At 32.1% G+C, this 8746-nt stretch overlaps 1 long non-coding RNA gene across 1 annotated transcript; it reads left to right on the forward strand.

Moving 5' to 3' along the window:
- Positions 1-348: 348 nt before the first annotated feature.
- On the forward strand, positions 349-7375 carry LOC137616164 (uncharacterized). Its single transcript, XR_011039304.1, has 3 exons — positions 349-405; positions 3696-3866; positions 7250-7375. It is a non-coding gene; the product is annotated as an uncharacterized lncRNA (long non-coding RNA).
- The last annotated feature ends 1371 nt before the right edge of the window (positions 7376-8746 follow it).

Consider the following 8746-nt stretch of genomic DNA (forward strand, 5'->3'; position numbering starts at 1 on the left):
CTTTTTTTCACCTATGCAATTAGTGTTATCCTGCTATTCCCAAAAGAAAGTTGAAAATATTTAAACTTTGATAATCTTTTGTCCTAGGTAAGGAGCAGAAAACTTTTTTAATATTTTAATTGGAGGTGAAATTTTTATATAATTCTAATAAATAATGTTCTTCAGTATCAATAAAAGAGTTCCCAGTGGATAATTAAAAAAAAAAAAAAAGTTGGGATTTGCATAAGCAATAATGGTCAGGAAGACCAAATACAGATGGAGTCACCTGTCTCCCAAGGAGGAGAGAACAAGGAAATCTGTTTCCTTGATGTTCAAAGTTCTACATTCCGAACCTTCAAACTGTAAAGAGCCATTTATGTCGTGGGGCTGAGGACGTGAACATCGTTCGTCGGTATTATTGTATATGTAAGTATTATTTTTAAAGATTCATATTATGGATTTCACATTCATGGAGTTTCGTTCCCATATTTCAAGTATTACACTTCGTGTAATCATAGTACTGGTGTTGTTACTTGGATCTTCATGCTGACATATCTATCTCAAACTTAATTAAATTCCATATTTTTCACGCAGTTCCTCATACTTTCGTTTACGAGTTCTCAATACTTGAAAAGGGGTTTAATGTCCTTTTGTACAAATAAATGTTGTCGTATGCATTTTTCATTTTCTTTTGACTGCTTATTTGAGATTTACCTTGAGATTTCTGGTTGAGTGGTTACAAGTGTAAAACAAACACTTTTAATATTTCTACATATAATTAGTTTTCTGTTTTGAAACCGTAATCGGAAACATTTGTAGTGTAAAACAGGGGAAAAATTTAATGCTAATCTGTTTGCCATAGATTATTTTTGAAGTGAAATTTATTGGGTACCTTTCAAAACGGTTTTCTTTTGCAGTAATTTAGTGTTTGAAATTGAGTAAAAGTTTTGATTCGGTGGTTATTTTGGGTGGTTAATAACATTATTGTTAGCGAAACTGGAATTCACAGTAAGAGATGGAACTGCTGGCTAGGTTGGCATTTTTAATGGGGGCTTGGGCCTAATATCTTGCGTGTTGGTCAATTAAAATAAAGCTAATTCTTACTTTAACTCAATTTAGTTTTGTATGATCAAGCATTACCTGGCTTTTTAACTAATTAAGAGCTTGCATATATTTATGCACAAGTTCCTGGGTGTTCTACAACAGCCTACTTTTTCCACCCTCCCCTCAAGTTTTAGCCTCGCCACCATCACAATTTCCAAGAAATATGTTTTTAAAATTTAGTAACTTAATCTCCCGACAATTGATTATGATGGAAACTTCCCATTCAGTGTATTGTTGCTCATGTGAAAGTGAAAAATAACCCCAAATTGACCCTCTGCGATTGCGAGCGCAGCTAAACATGTACGGCTTGCCAGAACATAGCAGTGATATAATGTTAATTACGAAATTAATCATAGATAATCATACATTTTAGTATTCAATTTCTTACATGCACCATATATTTTTAAAACTGGTTATCTTTATTATTTTGCATTTCTAATCATTATAATTTCTGCTAATCACACTTTGGCATTTCCCCATCCCAAAAACCTTGGTTTCCCACCGGTGTCCTCTGTAATTGTCTTTATATATGGGGGTCCAAAAACCCAATAAGCATGGTCAGAAATACATAAAACACAAGGTAGCGAAAAGAAAAAAATGTGGTTCATGTACTTGGCTAGAAATTGAAATATATATATTCACCGGTAATTTTTGAGTAAATATTTTCTTTGCGGCTATTTTTGTCTGTGAATTTAAAACATGTTTACCTGAAAAAAAAAATGTAAAGATTGTGGTATATTATGCAACTATTTTTTGTGATTTTTTCCTCAATGTTGGCGGGTTTTTCGTGGCAGCCACTTTGGTTGCAAGTGAACCTAATGGATGTTGATCAAACGTTGAATGTCTTGCTACATATGTTCAGAGGTTTGGGTCTTTATGTAGGGACAAGAATCAAACTTTTACGTACTTTATTAATCCGACCTAAACGCTTACAAACTTTTACTGTGGTGCCTTTTTTTAAAAATAAGTTTTTACATTGACTTCGGCAATAATTTCATACAACGGCTGCTGCTAATTTTTATAGTGTGAAGATTACGATAATTTTTTTCTTTAATCGACGAAATCAATGAAGTCCTCAGTTTCGACTTACTTGCACTAAATCGAATATTCCCTAATTTCAAACTTAATTCAAGCATTACATACGTTCATAAACGTTACACACATTTAGCCTTCATACTTGGGTACTTGAAATTTAATATTTTAGTTCTTAGACAATAATTCTTTTTAAATACTTGAAAATATATTTCATGACAATGAGGTAAGATATACCCGTACACTAGTTTAGTTTGTAACTTAGGTTACACACCCGTGAAGGTTTATTGAATTTGGTTACACAATGAATATTTAGAAACTTTAGACTTATGAAGGTTTGGTGACTTTGATTACGCACTTAATATTGGTGACTAGCGTAAAGTTAATTCTGATAGCGTAGCAATCCATGGAACAAAATTCATTAGGAGTAAAGTGAATCACATAATTATACTTTTAATTTCCTGCTACTTGTGTAAACAGTATTTTTCCTATTTTATATTTTCCATTTCTGACCATTATCACTGCTGCAAATCATTCGTTTTGGGCATTTCCCCCATCCAAATTCCCTGGTTTCCCATCTGGAGTCCCCCATAATTCTGTAAGAGGGTCCAAAAGTTCACAAATGGGGGTTTTGGTCAGAAATGCATTAAATCTAAGATAGCGAGTAGGAAAAATATATGGCTCATGTATTTAGATAGAAATTAAAGTATATTTACCCTCTCGAGTTTTAGAATTGAAAATATTTTTCAACAAAGGAAAGTTTCGAATTTGTTTGCGTTTCTTTAGTAGCGCTTCCAAAAAGTTACAATTATTACAACCAACATTTCTTAGATTTTGGGTCATATTTAACCATTATTTTTCTCTGCTTCAATAACACTAAAGTTTATAAGGTATGTGTTAAATGTGTTTTTCAACTTTTTTTTTTTTTTTTTTTTGTTTTTTTATACAAAACTTCATGTTTTTAGGCTCGATTTTGGTCCTAATACGTGACGATGTTTACTCAAGTTTCTCGGGACTCATCTTTTCGAGGTATTTGCTTTCCTGGCGAATTTTGTTTGCATATTACTTTTATTGCTTCGCTTGATATCTTGATAGACGCAGATACTAGTTACTGGAATTAGTAAATTAAGTTCAATTTCTGAAATTGACGATGTATTGAAGTTTTCGCATAGAATTTGTGAATAAACTTTTGTTTGTTTGTAAATGGATGCACTAAGCGATTGATGTGGAATTGGAATTAATGCAGTGTCATTGTTTCAAGTTTATAAATCGAACATTTGGCCATCTAAATACTTTCAATTTTGTCTGAATTATTTCGGCAGCTTCATATAATATAGGTTGCTGATTTTCTAGGTGTTTGTCATGCAGTTTAAGTGGGTAAACAAATTAGAGATTCTTTAAAACTTTTATTGGGATATATTCGGCACAAGTTGCAATGAAGGCTTGGTATTTTAATGTTATTACATTTAAATTTTTTTTTTTGGTAAACATGAAAAAGATTTCCATATTCTTTCTGGTAGTTAGTCTTTAATGAAGTCTTTTAGTGGCCGAAATATTTGCTCATTAACTTTCTTTTCCAGTTTTAACGACCATATATACTGACTGAGGTACTGAAGTTTGAAGGATGAAAACACTGCATACGAACCAGAGAAATATTTAAAGGAAGATTTCATTCGGCTGAAGTGGAGTAAATTGAAAAAAATATTTACCTGGGTATTGCCCCACAAATTCGAAACCTTCAGTACTTGTTGGTAGGTAAAACTTTGACCTTTATTTAGCTTCTTGGCTATTATGCAAATAACTATTTGGGAAAATTTCAGTTCAGATTAAACTTTTAAAAACAGGAAAAGTAAAGCTATTGTTTAAACAGGGATTTAAAATTTGGCCTGGTTTAAAAGTGGAAGATGGCTATCCTAATGAAAAATATTATTTCTAAGTTGTGTATATAATTTTTAGATTACTTGGCTGCAACTTTAATATCAGATGAGGTACAGTAATCTGGAAATCTTATAATACACTAGAGACGGAACGGTAATGAATTAATATAAATATTAATTAGGTATCCGGCTCAAGTAAAAGGAAATTTTGATTTTGTAACTTGTAAAAGCATTATTTGAATATACAGTAAGTATTTGGTGTTACCAGTGCGTAATTTTCAGATGGTTAAGTTTTGGTGGGCAGGTAGTTTTGGTGGGCAGGTAGTTTTGGTGATAAATGCAAATAGAACTGAAATATATAAATTGTGTACTATAGAAGAGAAGATATTCAAATTGAAGATCACAAAGACAAGTGACTTTGTGAAACATTTACTATAGGTTGGTTTGCTTTGTACCATCAGACTGTCCCCACCATCACCAATCGACACTGGTCAGCGTGGTGATGATAGGGTATGTCTGAGGCCGTTGTCTTGCAGTGGAATAGAAAGTTTAATAAGTTTTGTTTTTAAATTCTTAATTTTGAGCTTCTAAAAGATATTTGCCTGCCGAGTAAAAATTTGACGAATGCCCTTCCCACAAAAGATAAAATTTTTGAATGCTTGCATGATGTGTATAACATAAGCATGAATGTGTAACTTGTAAGACTGAGAATGTGTGTAACTTGTAAGATCAAGAATGTGTAACCTGTAAGATTGAGAATGTGTGTAACCTGTAAGATTGAGAATGTGTGTAACCTGTAAGATTGAGAATGTGTGTAACCTGTAAGATTGAGAATGTGTGTAACTTGGAAGATCAAGAATGTGTGTAACTTGAAAGATTGAGAATGTGTGTAACTTGAAAGATTGAGAATGTGTGTAACTTGTAAGATTGAGAATGTGTGTAACTTGCAAGATTGAGAATGTGTGTAACTTGTAAGATTGAGAACGTGTGTAACTTGCAAGATTGAGAATGTGTGTAACTTGTAAGATTGAGAACGTGCATAGTGTGAGAGATCGAGAAACTGTACAGTGTGCGATTTTGAATATTGAGTTTTCTTCAGAACATTCAGATATTCGTCTTAATGCAAACGAAATGTTGAACCTACTGTTTTTCAATGTGTTAAAAGGACAATTAGAATATATTTTTAAAGGTGAGAGGAGATATAGTAATATACTTTCCATAAATCCAGAAGTGAAAAATGAAATATTTTGATTTATTAGTTTAACAAATATTGCTTGATACTTCCAAGGTAAAGAATAAGCTCCCTCCGGGCAAAGATAGGACTAGTCAAGAATTAATGTGTTCATTGTATGCTTTGATTTCTTCCAGGTGTATCTGAAACTCGTGTTTGAAAGGGGATTAGAAAGGAATTTCAAACAGGTTGAACATTAATACAGAAACAGTTAAAAAACAGATTTAGAAGTCAAGAACGAAATGGCTAGGAGACAATGATAGACAATGCTACAAAACTGTAAATTTCATTAATAAAGGACTATTGTGGCAAAATTAGTTTTAGTTCACATAAGTTGCTGATTAGACTATCTTTCCCATTACTGCTAATTTTAAGTGTAATTTAACAATCTAATTTTTCATACAATTATCTTCTGATCTCTTCTTTTTAGCACCGTTTTCGAATTATTTTTTTTTGTAAAGTTTTCTTGAAGCAGTGTTTTAATAAAGGACTATTGTGGCAAAATTACTTTTAGTTCACACAAGTTACTGATTAGACTATCTTTCCTATTACTGCTAATTTTAAGAGCAATTTAACAATCTCATTTTTTCATACAATTATCTTCTGATCTCTTCTTTTTAGCACTTTTCTATTTTTTTTTTTGTAAAGTTTTCTTGAAGCAATGTTTCATTCTAGTTACTGATCTGTCATAATTATTTCTTCTGCCTATTGTGTTTTTTTTTATCTTTTTCGTACTGTATTTTCCTCGAGTTTTCTTCTAGTTTTTTCTTCGCGCACACTTGGTTTCCTGAGGCTGTGGTTAGGCTATTGTGGATATTGATTTTGGTTGGTTTCGTTCAGCTGCGGGTTAGGTTGAAAGATTTTGGTTAAGGTGCTTACACAACTTGTGCCAATTTCTAATGAAGTGTAATAATGTTCCAGCAGTTTTGGTGACCTTTCGTGACAGAATTTAGAGATATACGTTAGAATAAAGTTTTCCTTTCTACACTTAGTTTCCCGAGATAAGTATGGATTTTTCTTTTTTGTTTTGGTAGGTTTAATCTTGATGTACTATTGATTTAGACAGTTTTTTCAGAAGCATAAAGTTTGTATTCCCCGTATTTTTCATGTTTCTACAGACGTATTTTGATTTCTTGTCTGTAGTAGTCTTGGTAATCCCATTTTTTCCATGCAAACTTTTAACATTTGGATATTTTAACATTTAGGCATTTTCAACATTTGGGTACTGTGAAATATACATAAGGTTGGTATAAATCAACAGTGATTTAGATTTAAAGTTGTAGGGATTTTGACCTGAAAATATTTTATCAACAATTTTTTTCTATTTACATTTCTCTCAACAAACTAGATTGAAGGTCCAGTGATTTTGGTCAATTTATTTTAAATCTTGTTATACACGAAGTGTTTAAGGTTTATTTCTAAAAGTATGTTCTTAACAAAATATATCTTGACGCCTTTGGGGCTGATTTTGGTCTTAGCACGGAAGGTCTATTCAAAATGATGACCTTTCCTTATATAGTTAGAATCCAGGTGAATTTTGGTTAGTCTGACTTTTTGATTGCTTTAGGGGAAATTTAGATGCAAATGCTATTCAATTTGATCAGTTAATAAATCATGTTAAATGTTAATGATTGCCAAATTGATCATGTTAATTTAAATTTGTTGCATTTTGGTTTTCGAGGGGTTCAACTATGGAACTATTTATTACGGAGCGTAATGTGTTGGAGAATCTTATATATAGAACTATTTCAAATCCTTCTCAATCTTCCTCATTGTTATTTATGGAGGTGAAAATTTCAGCTTCATACTCAGTTGGTGTTTATTGGCTGCTTTGTAATTGAGTTAAGATGTGAAAGGAAGTTGATTAGAAAGATACTTAAAATTGTATGGTAATAGCAATTCAATATTTTATTGGTGTTACATAACTATGTAAAACATCTTGGCATGTAAGAAAATATGTACATTAGTCCTCATTGCAAACTAACCTTTTCCAAAATAGTATTTATTTAAACTCATTTCTTTGCAGGTTTTATGGCGACCTTAATGGCAGAGGAGCTTATGCGAAAACTAGCACAGTATCTTTTACCAGAGAAATCTTAAGATATCACCAGTAAAAGACGAGGAATGACTCTTGTCGAATGAACAAATCTAATTTAACCGGTGCAATGAAACCTTGGCATTGGTAAGTGGATAAAACCTTCGTTAGTTGTAAATCTTATAAAATTGAGATTTTATTCTCGTTTTTATAAAACTTATATTGTTTCAAAGTGGTTAATTAACAAAGTTTAATTACCATAGCTTTGTGTAACTTTGTAATAGGAAAATGCAAAAATTTTAAAGTTGGACAGATATATAAAAAGTTCAAATATAAAAAGTTCACAAATATAAAACTATGCTTTATACAAGGTCTAAGTTCTAGATAAAATTGTAGATCCAAATCCAGGTCAAATGAAATTTAATAGCGCAATTAACTCCCTTTGTAGTTACTGGGTAGAAAGTTTTGGCTTAATTTTAAATTAATACATTCAAAGTTATTTTCTAGAACTAGTAAGCGATCCCACGTTACTAAATTTTATGAATTTTTAACTACATTGAGTAACATTTTGCGTCATGAATTCTGCCAGTTTACAGACATTTTAATTAGTCAACATAACGAAATCAAATTCTTTCAGGTATGGTTGAGTAACCAAGAAAGTAGGACGGGCAAGATGGAAAACGCACGGGAGCTGAACTTAGCCTACTAAACAAGAAAGAGGACTGAAATTATTACATACTGCCTTAGAAACAATTTGGAGAAGATGAGGAATTACTGCAGCAGACTAAAGAGAAAGCTGTAAAATATGAGATTAACTTGTTCTTCTTGTTAAGTAACAATACAAATCCTAAGTATTAGGAGAGAATAAACTAATTAATTAGAGCAATAGTTTTAATAAAATCCACTACTAAACAGGTTTAAATAAAGCCCTCTCTGAAGAAGTGTCTATAATGGTCCTTTGACGAGTGCTTTAGTAGATTTCGGGATTATATACCCCTCTTGTTCTTCAGGGCAAGGCTTGAGTAGAATTTTCTTTCCTGTCACTAGTGTTTAAAAATCTTCATCTATAAGTGCGTTCTGTTCTGTACTTCGCAATCAAAAGCTATATCTGTGCCAAGACGAGTTGCGATTTCTTCACACTTGAGTAAACCAAAGCGTCCTTTACACAGCCTGAAACAAAAAATACGGATTAGATTTCTCAGTTGAAATATTTTCATTACCATTACAGGAACCAATACATTGACTAGCTAGCTCTCAAACTCCAGCATTAAGTAGTGTGATTTTTGCCCTTTCAACGAGGTTGATATTTGAGTTTGAAAATATTTTAACGCGAGGTTAACAGCCTTAAACATACTCGCTTAAAACATACTCGCATACCCTGAATCTAAATTATCATGAACAAAGATCTACACCTCCTAGTTTGTGAATTGGCGATACTAGATATAGTAGTATCAGTTTACCCCTTCTTGCATTCCCGATACTGTTGAC

This window comes from Palaemon carinicauda, chromosome 22 (genome assembly GCF_036898095.1).
Source record: "Palaemon carinicauda isolate YSFRI2023 chromosome 22, ASM3689809v2, whole genome shotgun sequence".
Classification (NCBI taxonomy): domain Eukaryota; kingdom Metazoa; phylum Arthropoda; class Malacostraca; order Decapoda; family Palaemonidae; genus Palaemon; species Palaemon carinicauda.